We start from the raw sequence: 14,374 nt of genomic DNA on the forward strand, positions 1-14,374 counted from the left end.
GCTGTCTTCAGATATCAACACACGGTTTTGGAGATACAGCATATACATTTACGTTTCACTACACTCTTTTTCTGCATTCTTGCTCTCAATGTGTTTCTAAATTAGAGAAGGACATTATTCTTGCTCATATTTTGAAAATATAATTTTACAACATATCCACATTTTAACATCTTTTCTATGTCTAGCCACAAGCCTTCCTGTAGGGTCATGAACAGCAAAGCTATCTCCTTCCGTTTCTATTGAGTCAAAATTGTATTAATTGTTTCTATGCAGTTTAAAGAAACGACTGAAAACTTTCATTACGCAAACTTTAATATCACAGGTAAGCAAATCACAACCCTTTTAAAGTGTTATATTAACACTGCAGATCTTACCTGCAACATTCTGTGTATCTTGCATACAACACTTAGATTAAATTTTGATAAAAATTAAATTAGGTTAATTTTCTTTGACAAGAAAACTTGATAAACTACATGGAAACTGCCAAAATTTATGTTTGTAGTATCTGTCAAATATGCAGATAGATGAGCAAAGTTTAGTTTGTATTTGGATGAACTATCTGTTGTTTTAGCTTTCCTGCTACTTCACTAAAATCTTTACAGAAATCAAGATGATTTGAAACTCCACTGTTCAAATCAAAGTGAAATAACTAAAAGAAACATTTTTTTTGTTGTTGCTTGTTGCTGTGATCTAACATATCACTTGGTGTACTGCAGAAAACCTGATTGTTGGTAAGATATATGACACAATCTGAGCTGTGCTGTAAGGGGCCAACACATCCATTGTTAAAATATTCCCTTCGGTTTGCTCATAAGATTTTTTTTTATTTATGTATTTATTTTGCGACAAGGTTTTGCTCTGTCATCCAGGTTGGAGTGCAGTGGTGTGAGTATAGCTCACTGCAGCCTCGAAACCCTGGGCTCAAGTCATCCTCCTGCTGCAGCTCCCCCAGTAGCTAAGACTGTAGGTATGTGCCACCAGGCTTAGCTAATTTTTAAATTTTTGTAGAGATGGAGGTCTTGCTATGTCGACTAGGCTGGTTTTGAACTTCTGGACACAAACGATCGTCCTGCCTTGGCCTCCCAAAGCACTGGGATTACAGGCATGAGCCATTGCACCCAACCTTGCTAATATTTTAATTGCAATCTCTGAATCAGTAAACATAACATTACTCAGTTTCATAGAGCAATCAAGGGAATGCTATGACAATCTCTGTTCATTGGGGTGTTATGCCCAAGCCATTTTTGACTTAGTATTGTATCTTTGGGGGAGACAAAACCCGTTAATTTAAAAGTATTTGCCAATCTCATTTTAAGCTTTCAAAATTCAGTCTCCATGTGTGCTTTCACATTCCTTTTTCACTATGCTTATGCCCAGATTCTTTTCTGCATATGTTTTTGTCCGTTTGATACTATAAACTGTTATGCTGCAGCCCCTATCATTTGTACCTTTGTATATAGGTATTATGTTTTTCTCCCAAACTTCCACACCTGTTGCTGAAATCCAGGGAGGGTTTTTTTCGGGAGCATGGGTACTTCGGGTTAAAACTGAGACCGTCTTGGGCAAACCAGAACAGGTACTCACCCTAAGCCTAGATCCAAGTCACATTGTCTTTCACTGTATTGAGAGGTGACAGCGTGCTGGCAGCCCTCGCTTGCTCTCGGTGCCTGCTCAGCCTCGGCGCCCACTCTGGCCGCGCTTGAGGAGCTCTTCAGCCCCCTGCTGCACTGTGGGAGCCCTTCTCTGGGCTGACCGAGGCTGGAGCTGGCTCCCTCTGCTTGCGGGGAGGTGTGGAAGGAGAGGGGCAGGTGGGAACTGAGGCTGCTGACAAGAGTTCCAAGTGGGCGCGGGCTCGGTGGGCCCTGCACTCAGAGCAGCCGGCCGGTGCTGCAGACTCCGAGCAGTAAAGGGCTTAGCACCCTGGCCAGCAGTTGCTTGGAGGGTGCGCGGGGTCCCACAGCAGTGCCGGTCCACCCGCACCGTGCTCGAATTCTCTCCGGGCCACAGCTGCCTCCCCGCGGGGCAAGGCTCTGGACCTGCAGCCCGCCATGCCCGAGACCCCCCTCCGCCATAGGCTCCCGCTAGGCCTGAGCCTCCCCAAACGCAGCCTCCTGCTCGGTGGTGCCCGGTCCCATCCACTGCCCAAGGGCTGAGGAGTGCGGGCGCCTGGCACGGGACTGGCAGACAACTCCAGTGGGGGTGGGGGAGATCCACTAGGCAAAGTGAGCTGGGCTGCTGATTGGGGTGGGGACTTGGGTAACTTTTATGTCTAGCCAAAGGATTGTAAATGCACCAGTCAGCACTCTGTGTCTAGCTCAGGGATTGTAGATGCACCAATCAGCACTCTGTCAAAACGGACCAATCAGCAGGATGTGGGTGAGGTCAGATAAGGGAATAAAAGCAGGCTGCGGGAGCCAGCGGTGGCAACCGGCGGGTCTCCTTCCACACTGTGGAAGCTTTGTTCTTTTGCTCTGTGCAATAAATCTTGCTGCTGCTCACTCTTTGGGTCCACGCTGCCTTTATGAGCTGTAACACTGACCGGGAAGGTCTGCAGCTTCACTGCTGAGACCAGCGAGACCAGGAACCCACCAGAAGGAAGAAACTCCAGACTTATCTGAACATCTGAAGGAACAAACTCTGGACACACCATCTTTAAGAACTGTAACACTCACCGCCAGGGTCCGCAGCTTCATTCTTGAAGTCAGCAAGACCAAGAACCCACCATTTTTTTTTCTCATAAGATAGGTCCCTTGACTGCTCAACCACAGCTTTTCTTGCTAGTTGATCTTGACACTTTCTAGTGGTTTACTATGCCTAGGCTTTGGTCTGTCTACTTTCTCTCTATATGGACTAGGACAGAATAGTGTCCCCTAACATATGGAGACAATGAGTTATACATGAAACCAGTATAACTTTCACATATCAAGTTACTTGGATAAAGACAGAGCTGCATTAGCTTAAGTTACAGTTCTTAAGGATACATGAAGACAGTATAATATTGCTACAGAAAAGGTACTACTGATGAGAATTTATACGTACTCTCATCTTTCGCATTCCTAACAAATCTGAAGAAGGAAATTGAGCTATTTCTGAATTAAGCATTTGCAAGATTTGAACTTCAATTTGAAGAATGTTAGTTAAGGTTTAAATTTAATTATAGGTCCCTGGTTTTACACTATGAAGTGGTTATTGCAAAGCTCACATTACATCTGGAATATACATAAAAAATGTTTATTTACAGTTGTTACTGCATAAAATTTTAAATGACAATACTGATGATAGTTTCCTTAGGCCAATGATGAAGAAAACCCTCAAGTTAGTTTCTTGACTTGTATGAGTATACAATTTTTTAAACCAATGAACTTCAAGTCTTTTTTTTTTTTTTTTTTTTTGAGATGGAGTCTTGCTCTGTCACCCAGGCTGGAGTGCAGTGGCCGGATCTCAGCTCACTGCAAGCTCCGCCTCCCGGGTTTAAGCCATTCTCCTGCCTCAGCCTCCAGAGTAGCTGGGACTACAGGCGCCCGCCACCGCGCCCGGCTAGTTTTTTGTATTTTTAGTAGAGACGGGGTTTCACCGTGTTAGCCAGGATGTTCTCGATCTCCTGACCTCGTGATCCGCCCGCCTTGGCCTCCCAAAGTGCTGGGATTACAGGCTTGAGCCACCGCGCCCGGCCTTTGAACTTCAAGTCTTATCTTGTAGGTGACAATATTGTCTTATGTATAAATGGTCAAAATAATTGCTTATGGAAGTCTTTCCTTGGCTGAACTTAATTAAACATCTGGTTTCCATTTCCTGCATGCTGTTTGTCTGCAGAAAGATGATTGTTACATAATAAAGCAATCTCGGCATATGGAGAAATGTGCTTTGTGGGTGTGTATATTTACATACACATATGAACACCCCCATACACTCATAGACACTTCTAAAATAGAGCTGCTGGTCTTTTCTTCACATACACAGTGAAGATCCAGTTTGGGCTACAACTTTACTTGTGTTTGCTTTGACATTCTTGCTACTCAATAATATATCCTAGTTTCCTGTAACTAGATGAAAAACAATTTCCTTCACCTTTTTGGGAGGGGGGTTCCATTTAATACCAAATATTTTTCATCATTCTCTAAACCTACACTTTACATGACATTGAATTTTATTTATTATGTAATGCACTTCAGGTTTCATTGATGTATTTTTCAACTTAAATTTCTTAAAATCTTAACCTTGCTGCTCAGTATTCCCTACTTTTCATACACTGAGATCTGTTTAGATTTCTCACACTCATGCAGATCAAAATACCCAACATTATGTTTTTTATTTGAAAAGCACAAGTCTTGGTTACTTTAATTAGCTGCAAGTATGATTTGTATTCTGCTGTTCTCTGCAAAACTTGTTTCTTCTATGGAAAGATTTAAGACTATTATTTGCCAGAGGAAGTTTAAATTCCTTAAGTTAGCATTTAAGACCCTTTCAGATAATTCATATTTTGCTCTTTCAATCCTAATTGCTTTTTCCCACATGTATTTTATGTTCTTAGAATCTCCATTCCTGACTGGGCCCAGTGGCTTATGCCTGTAATCCCAGCACTTTGGGAGGCCAAGGCAGGTGGATTATTTGAGGCCAGGAGTTGCAGACCAGCCTGCGTAATGTGGCAAAATCCTGTCTCTACAAAAAAATACAAAAATTAGCCAGGTGTGGTGGTACGTGCCGGTAGTCCCAGCTACAGGCTGGTTGAGGCTGAAGTGAGTTAGATCGTGCTACCGCACTGCAGCCTGGGTGATAGAGTGAGACCATGTCTAACCTTCCCCCACCCCTCTGCTGCCACCCCCAACACGCACACACAATCTCCAATTCCCTCAAGATACCTGCACTTTCTAGTGTTCCAGCCTTTATTGATTTCTTCTTCCTGGAAGTTATCTTGTTATCTCCATCACCTGAATCAGTCACTCTCTTTCAAGCACACCTAAAATATCAGTCCTTTAATGTCACCTCCCTGTCCCCTTGGCAAGGAAATCTGAGCACCTGTTACACTTTTTACCTCTCTGTGCCTTTCTCCATTATGTCCTGAAGAGTGATTTGTGTATCTGGCCATACCTTTCTTACTGGAGTGGGAACCTCTTGAAGATAGACTATGACTCATTCATTTTATCATAGCCCACAGTGCTCAGAAATGTGCTCACTCAAGAAGAGTTTCTTGAACCAATTCTTTCCAACCCACTTTCTTACTTATTCTGGTTCTTATAAAGAATAAATTAGTTTAAACAGCATAGAAATGACTCTGTTCTAATCCCTAGAGCTACTCGTCAGCTTTAATACAAGTGGCTAAATGACAATCTGTAACTCATTTTTCTAGCATTTCTCAGAGTCCCAGGATTTGACTATTTCACAGTGATTTCCACTTTAAGCTGCTCTCTCTCCAGCAACTTGCTCTAGTTTTCAATTCCATTCACACTTGAATTCATCTAGTCCTATATGCACTGATTATCTTTGCTTTTAATCTCTTTTTTCTAATCTAATATCCTTTTGGTGGAGGCTACCTGCATCCCACTTCACATTTAGAAGTGGTTTCTCCCCGGGGAGACTGGGGTATCAGCCTCCAAGGGTATTAGCTCATCATCCTCTGGAGCCTGGGGCTAGTAGATCAGCGAGTTACTTTGTTAGATTCCTCATTAGGTCCCTTGTGGTGACTTCCAGTGCACATTATGACCAGTTTTTACAGTCCTACATGTTAAATTAATCATTTTCTGTCTTAGACACCAACACTTATTTTTTTTCCTTTTGCTCTTTCTTCTAGATATTACTACATACCACTTTCACCCTAGTCAAGTTTGACTATCTTTATCTCCTCAAATACAGCCTTGGTTTTAAAGTAAACTTTTCTCATGTGTCATTTTTGTGTTTACCTTTAGCAATCAAATACTGTAGCAGCATATAGACAATATCTTGTAGTAGTTAAAGCTGTGGACTCTCAAATCAGATGGACCTGGGTTTGAGTCTCGGCTCATTGCAAGCTCCGCCTCCCGGGTTCATGCCAGTCTCCTGCCTCAGCCTCCCGAGTAGCTGGGACTACAGGCGCCTGCCACCACGCCTGGCTAATTTTTTTTGTATTTTCAGTAGAGACGGGGTTTCACCGTGTTAGCCAGGATGGTCTCCATCTCCTGACCTCGTGATCCGCATGCCTTGGCCTCCCAAAGTGCTGGGATTACAGGCATGAGCCACCGTGCCTGGCCAAGAATTCTAATACTATTTTCTTATCATCAACTGAGGATAATAATAAGATCCACTTCTTAGAGTTCTTATGAAAATAAATAAAACAATGCATATATACTGCTTAGATGTTTCTTGGAACAGATTAAGGGCCCAATAAATGATGGTCATTATTAGTGATGGTTGTTCTAGAGCAGGGGTCCCCAAATCCCAGGCCACAGACTGGTACTGATTAGGTAGCCTATTAGGAACTAGGCCACACAGCAGAAGGTGAGTGACAGCCAAGCATTACCGCCTGAGCTCAGCCACTGGTCAGATCAGCAGTGGTATTAGATTCTCACAAGAGGGCAAACCCTGTTGTGAACTGTGCATGTGAGAGAGCTTGGTTGCACACTCTTCATGCAAATCTAATTCCTGGTGATTGGAGGTGGAACAGTTTCATTCTGAAACCACCCCCAACCCAGCATCCATGAAAAAATCGTCTTCCACAAAAACAGTCCCTGGTGCCTAAAAGGTCGGGGACTGCTGTTTTAGAGGACTTCTGAACCCATTAAATGAGATGGTCTAAGGCTCCCTAAGACAAACTAACATGCAGATACCCTCTTCAGGTTGACAAAAATGCCCACAAGGACAGAGTGAAACAGAGAATATGGCACAGAGGGAATAGCTTACATTCTCTCCTTTGGCTTCTTGACCACTTTTTCATGTTCTTTATAGTTCCTAGAATTATAAGAGCTCAAGAATCGATCAACCTATCCAAGTCTGAAAAAGATGAAAACTAGAAACCAGAAATAAATTACTGTTCCTCTCCAGACATTTACTTTGTATTTTTATAATCATTATTGAAAGTAGAGTGGGCTAAGTATTTAAAGCCAGAGTTGCCCCTTGAGACTACATTTCAAATGAAAGCCAGGATGCACATATCGCTGCTTTTGTTATATACGTTTTGTAAAAGTAGTACACTATTCACTTTAGCATCAAAATATTTTTGCCTAAAATTGGTAAAATTTGAATTACTGCAGAGATCATTATTAAGCTTTTTTAGCTCTTTAAAATGCACTGGATGAGATTTATTGCATTTGTTTTGAAAGGCAAGTTGCTTTTCTTTACTGTGTCCTTTGGCTGCTTCTTCAGGGGTGGCTTTCAAATAGCAGCTTGTGGTATAAAGGATTTTGTTTTTCACTCCAAAAACCATTGATCACTGTCTCTCATGTTTTCAGTATCAGCTTATGATCTCCTAATTGGAACTAACATGAAACTTGCTAAAATGAAGTACATGACGTAACAACTGCTTTGATTTAGAAATACAAGGACTTGTTTTGGATTCCAAGTCTAACTGCAGTTCTGAGGACAGCATACACTTTTCACCATGGATTCTGGGATGCATTTGATTTCAAATATTGATGGTAAATAATCTCGTCTGATTTAGCCAAAATTATCTTTACACTGGTTTTCTTGACTTGTTTGCCTCTGCCTCATATTAAGTGTGGGCATTATTCACAAAGTTGGTATGATTCATTACTTAGGTTATAGCAAAGGCATCCACATTCCACTCTAGGGCTGTCACCATGAAGCCCGCAGAGGAAAAAAAAAATGAAAGACTTCCAGTAATTGGGTGGAGAAAGGTGTGGGTCTCAGACCTTCTTTAACTATTCTAAAAGAAGTCATTTTAGTGGAATGAACTCATGTTGGGCGGTGGGAGGGTTGGTGCCTTATTTTTAATTTTAAGGGGATTTACACCACATTCTTCCTTCTTAACAAAACAGTGGCAGCAATAAGGACATTACCTGCCAACATTAACTCATGTAAAACAGACTTGAAGAACTCCCTCCATTGTCTACTCTAAAACACCCACTCATTATACACCCTCCAGTTGTGATGAAGAATTCTATTTTGCTGTAAATGTCAGCCAAATCCTGGTTTGTTTTTCCCCGTTATGATTTCACAGGTTACTCCAAATAATCTTTCACAGAAATTTTAAAGAGATGGAAGTTTTCCTAATGAGAATATGATCTCTGTGACTTGCTGTTTATTATAATGTTCTTACATGCAGGCTTCTATTGACTCACCCTTCAATAGTTAACCTCTGAAGTCAGCATTGGATGTCTGGCTTATATGTAAACTAACACCAATTTGTGGCCTGCAAAATATGATTTCAAAAGCCAGTTAAAAATACTATTTTTTAAGCTGGAAAAGAGCACTGCAAACCATAATAGGATGTGCAGTATTTTTCCTGTATTTGAAATATCAATGTAGCATTTTGTAGCTAATTAATCCTTCAAATAAAAAGGAATGATAGTAGATAATTGCTATTGTGTTTTGATCATATTTATTTAGGGGGATTTGAAGCTTTAAGAGCAAACACTTCCTTATGTAAACACTGTAAAATCACATCATTTATTCACCCATTCAACAAATATTTTTGTTTTTGCCTGGCCTGTGCTCAATCATGTTGTCAACCTTTTTGTACATAACTATGCAATAAAAATGACAGGCAAACCGACATAGGAATCTTCTTAGCAACTTCTGCTTAGACATTAATTAACTTTCATGAACAGCAATAGTTCCATCCTTTACAAAATGAGACCTGGGAGGTGGGACTTAAAGAGGAGAATACAGAAGGATGTTAGCTCTAAATACAATGCTTTGGGAAAGCCCCCAAATTTGAGTGTTTCAAAATGGTGTCAATGTTATGTTTGCTAATATTAGAATCATATGAGGTCAGGAGTAGCTGTTCACACCTGTTTTGGGTGACCAAGTCAGGAGGATCACTTACTTGAGGCCAGGAGTTTGAGACCAGCCTGGGTAACATAATGTGACCCTGTCTCAAAACAAAAACAAAAACAAATAAAAAGCCAGAATAACAGAATGATATAATAAGAGTAAATATAAGTCATGGAATCTGTCTTCCCATGCACCCCAACAGGTTTTTTGAACACAATGCTCACTTCTTTCTCTTTTCCTGGTCCTTGGTGTTGGTCTACCTGGAATATGGTTTCATCTATTCTGCCCAACTAATCCATAATATTTTTCATTGCACCTGTAAATGTTCTAGCTTCTATTTAAAGCCTAACCCGATTGCTTTACTTCTTATTAATATTGCCTGCCTCTCAGATCCTTAGAACACTGGTCAGTACCAGTGATATTAGCATTGAACTTATTCTTCTACTTGTCTTTCCTGGGCTAGAGGTAAATTCCCTGAATTCATGAAGTGAGACTGTTAAATGTAACTTTCATGTCCTTATTTTCTCCATCTCCCACTGAACACATGGTTAATGTATACTGGAAATGATTTAGAGGCCACTTAATGATCATCTTCTTTTAACTCTACAATTTTCCCAGTAAGAGGCTGTTGAACTCCCCTGGAGATATAGAATTTATGAACCATGGAGGCAGTCCATCTCATTATTGTAAAGCACTAATTTTTACAAAGTTCTCCCTGTTCAGAGCCAAACTCTCTTGCTTGTTGCAGTGAATAAAGCATCATTGTCAACAGTTTTAAAAGTCATTTGTAGGGCAGGAAAACTGAAAGCAGATCATATATATTTATCTGTTTTGAATCCAAATATTCATTCATTTAACTGGAGACACAATAGACCAAGATGAGCTCTTTAGCGTTAGATCAGTATGAAATTTGATGCGCTTTTTGGCTTTTGTAGCACACAAGTGCTGTTTTGTGTTTGTTTTTCACTGTTATTTCCTTGGAGAGTTCTTTTGAGCAAATGGAAGTGAAGAGCACAAGAAACTTGCAGAAAAAAGAGTTTCCAAAGTAAAAGAACATAACCTACAAAACGTTTTCAGACACCACAAAGAAAAAAAGCATTAAACACAGGGATATAAATCCTGAGAAAAATATTTGGATGAAGATGATGAAGTTTTGTGGACTCTTGGGAAAAAGAAAGATGAAGGCCATGAATCAATAAATCTCTCTTTCTCTCTTTTGAATCACTTCCAACATTGACACTGAATAATTATTAGAGCCTTTTATGGCTATGGCTATTTTTTCACTCAACCTAAATTTGTTCTTCTAATGTAGTTTGTATGTTTGCCAGCATAAAAAGGCCAGTGGTGAATATAATAAACCTTATGCTTCTTGGCAAAGCTCAAAGAGATGCTAAAAGCAAATAATGCAGTGGCATTTTAAATACAGAAACAGTGAAATACAGTGAAACACTGAAATATTTTGAAACACTGAAATAGTGAAGACGAATTTTCTAGATTTTTGATAGTTGCTGGTTTAATGCAAATTTCTAGTTGCACTTCCCAAATATAAATCCTTAAAGCATGTTCTCCCTTTGTTGGGACCAAAAAAACTCTGCGAATAACCATTTAGGTATTTAGCACACATGTACTAGGTACAGATACTTTGCAAAGCTACGGTTCTTATTTTCTATTGGGAGAAATTTCCTTTTGCAAAATACTAGGGGAAAAGACAAGAAACTAAACAACTAGAAGGGCATAAGATAAATGGAAGTTCGTAGAGAATGTTGTGGGACATCTCAGAAGAAATGGCTAACACTCAGGTGGAAGTGGCACATACAGTTAGCTATGACAGCAGGGGCATGGAGACTACTGAATTCTGATTTTAAAACACTAGTGTGTAACTAATAATCTTATAGGGTTTTTAACAAGGAATACAGCATCATATTTCCTTAAGAAAAATAATGATTTTATATCTTTTAGGTGAAAATTCTAACAAGGAGCAAACAGCAAAGAACTGAAATGCTGCAGACTCCAATGAGAAAAAACTGAGGTATAGTTGGTAATTGGTTTCGTTGTGCTGGTGCTTGAAACTCTGTCCCAGTGCTTCCTTCAACTAAGGCTGCAAATTGAAAATGTGAACAACGTTGCCTGCTAGACCAGCCTGGGCTTGTGGAAGCTTCATTCTGTCACTTAATTCTTCTCACAGAGGTAATGCCTATTAAGTGACTTAACAAGGGCGTGCATGATGTAGTCACGAGATGGATATCGGTAACAGTGATTCCTTGCTGGTACTTTCTATTAGGTCTAGGTTTCTTGGCACTCATTGATTGACTGCACAAAATCTTGCACACTACATAATTTGTCCAGGCTTCCAAATCATTGTACCTGTATTGATGATCCTCAGTGCACAAGATTACCACGTGAATGACAATGAAATTTGTGGTGCTGATACTCAGGGTCTCCACCAGCGATGTATATCACTATTAATTTCACTTTGTATTTCAGAAAGCTGAACCTTTTACAATGGAGCTTATTGCACCAAAAATAGTGGGAAATAGACTAAAATCAAAGAGAAAACCTTAACAACTACATAGTTTGATTTATTTCTAGTAGGAATATTTTTCTATTCATGTTCTAGATTATTTTCTAAAGTAAAGTATATTGATTGTCATTTTTTTTTTTTTACAAAAAAAACTACATCAATTTATATTCAACTGAGTTCTGGCCACACAAAGGAAAAATAAGCAAATAAAAATAACTTTCGACTCCCCCAAACTCAAAGATATCAAGTTATCTAAGCTTCCAATGTTTTCTTGTAAGAGTCGTCTCTACCCTGAAGATAAACTTAAATATGTACATCCTATATTCCTAGATTTCTTTCTTACGCCCTCAAGACTAACCAGAAGAAAAAATGCTTTCTCTTCCAGGAAATGCAGCAACTGTACTTCGGTTTTACATATATTATTCTGAAGGTGATATGTAAATAAGACTTTTCTAGAAAAAGAAGCAATCAAAATATTTGGTTCAGTTTGGCTAATGAAATTCTTGTGTTTTTACTTCTCATGACTCACTACCAAAATCCCATTTAAAAGTCAAGATAGAAATTAGTTATTAAGAAATTTATTCATAATAGTGGCAGAGTGGGGAATTATATCATCAATGGGTCAGAAACATTGAGATATTCCTGAGAGATAGAAGGCAATGAACAAACTTTGAGAGGAGAGAGACAGAGAGAGAGAGAGAGGAGGCACCCATTACAGAGGTGAGATTAGTGCTTTCAATCAAAGCTCCAGAAAAATGTGGACCTTGGAGACAGCAATTTCACAGAGGTCTCTAGCAGAAGAATTAAGTATGGGGTAATTGTCAGAAGGTCCAAGAAAAGAGAGACTACCCTGGAAATCAGAGAAGTGAAACAGCCAGAGATGCTTCTGGCCAAAATATGAACAAGAATAAAGTTGAAATTGGAGCAATGACCCAAGAAGAAATAGAGATAATAGTAAGAGGAAAAAAAACAAAAATAGAAAATAAAGAATGAAAACATCTGATTTACACCTCAAGGAAAAACTGAAGGATTTTACATTCACAAAATATGACCTGACTGCTATTAAAAAGAGTAATCAACGACTACAAAATATGTATTAGAAATTAAAATATGATGATCAGAATTAAAAATGTAATAAGAAGGCTGAAGAATAATAGGCTATGGTTGAAGACTGAGTTAGAAATTGATGGAAAAGGATGTATCCCAGAAGGCAGAGCAAAACACCAGAGGCAAAGTATCAGAAAAAAGCAAGATTACTACATACTGGTAACGGGAAAGCCATATCTATTATCCACCTAGTAGGGACTTCAGAACAAGGTTAGAAAGAGATTGGAGGAAAGAAATAATTAAGGCAAGATATAAAACATTGCATTGATATTATGAAAACTCACACCTTCACATAGAATGCTAAGTAGACCTCCAGAAATTTCTAAGCTATGAGAATTAAGGGAATAACCAAACAGCCAGCCCCTTGCTAGTCTCATCAGACTTCTTATAGGAAACTCGCAATACAGAGAGAGAAAGAAAATATGTCCTGAAGTGCTAAAGCAAAGCAATACATATGCGTAAAATATAAAATACTATTTCAAACGTACTAGCATTTTAAAAATTACATATTCACTGTCTCTGAACAAAAGACAGAGGGATATGTAATATAAAAAAAGGGGAGAGTAAAAAAAAATTAGAGATAGAAAAATACTTTCTGCCATTGTAACTCTGAATTTAATACAGTGTGAAAGAAAAAAAAAGATTCTCCAAAAGGCAGAAACATTATGAAAATACAAACAAATGAAACCAACCTGGTGCTAAATGTCAACATGATTTCAATGAAGTATGTTAGGGAAGGTAGGAAATAGGATGCTGAATGTCTTGTTTCGATAGAGAAGAATGTAGATATAGTTTAATCCTTGATATGAAAAGATAAATGTATTTGTAAAAAAGTTTGGGTAGAATCTTAAAAGAAGCATATATAGTTTCCAACCCATAAGATTATAAAAGTAATCAAATAAATTGACCAATCAACTACCAATAGAAAAATGAAAAATGTATATAGTAACTAGAAAACATGCAGTAAGATGACAGACAAGTCAAACGTATCAGAAAGCACAATAAATTGAATGGGTTAAGTACATTAAAAGGCATAATTTTTAAGATGTAATTTAAAAAGTCAGAACTTTTTTTTTTTTTTACTGGAGAGACATTACAAACCACCCCTAAAAGACTGAACAAAAATAAATTATATAAATATTAGGAGTGGTTATGGCAATAACTGATCAAATACAATTCTAAGTGAAAAAGCATTTAATTGGATTGAGCATCTAACTCAGTGTTAGAAGATGAAATTTACAAGAGCATAAAACAACCATGCATCTTTATGCTCTGAATAATATGGCATCAAAGTATATAAAGCAAAAACTGTTAAATGTAAGAAGAAATTCATAATATCACCAATAACGTGGTTTATAATATAACTCTAATGACTCCTGCATTCCTGATAAATCCAGATGGAATCACTTCTTTTGACTAAAGAACATGCTTCAATATTTCCTTTAGAGTAAGTTTATGGTAATGAATTTTCTGTTTTGATTTGTCTAAAAATATTTTTCTTTTAACTTCATTTATGAAATACAGTTTCACTGGCCGTAAAATTCTCAGAAGTTATTTTCTTTTAGGATTTTGATTATACTGTTACCTTTTGATTTCTACTTTTTTCTGTTATCAGCTGTCTTTGCTCCTCCTTTGAAGAGACTATACTATTTCCTCCTTTGAAGAGATTACACTGTATTTCTCTGGCAGCTTTTAGGATTTTTCTTTGTCTTTTGTTTTCAGTTTTGTTTACTTCATTATAGTTTGGTGTGCTTTCCCCCTCACTATGTTAGAAAAATCCTTATTGAAATATGTAGTGCTTTTTGAATCTGGAATTTGATT

At 38.4% G+C, this 14,374-nt stretch overlaps 1 long non-coding RNA gene across 1 annotated transcript in view; it reads left to right on the forward strand.

Moving 5' to 3' along the window:
- Positions 1 to 14,374, forward strand: part of LOC105483615 (uncharacterized) — a 185,226-nt gene that overhangs the window by 25,117 nt on the left and 145,735 nt on the right. The window contains exon 2 of the long non-coding RNA XR_988435.2: positions 10,885 to 11,112. This is a non-coding gene — a long non-coding RNA (uncharacterized lncRNA). The remainder of the gene's footprint in view (positions 1 to 10,884; positions 11,113 to 14,374) is intronic.

The sequence above is a fragment of the Macaca nemestrina genome, chromosome 8 (genome assembly GCF_043159975.1).
Source record: "Macaca nemestrina isolate mMacNem1 chromosome 8, mMacNem.hap1, whole genome shotgun sequence".
Lineage (NCBI taxonomy): Eukaryota > Metazoa > Chordata > Mammalia > Primates > Cercopithecidae > Macaca > Macaca nemestrina.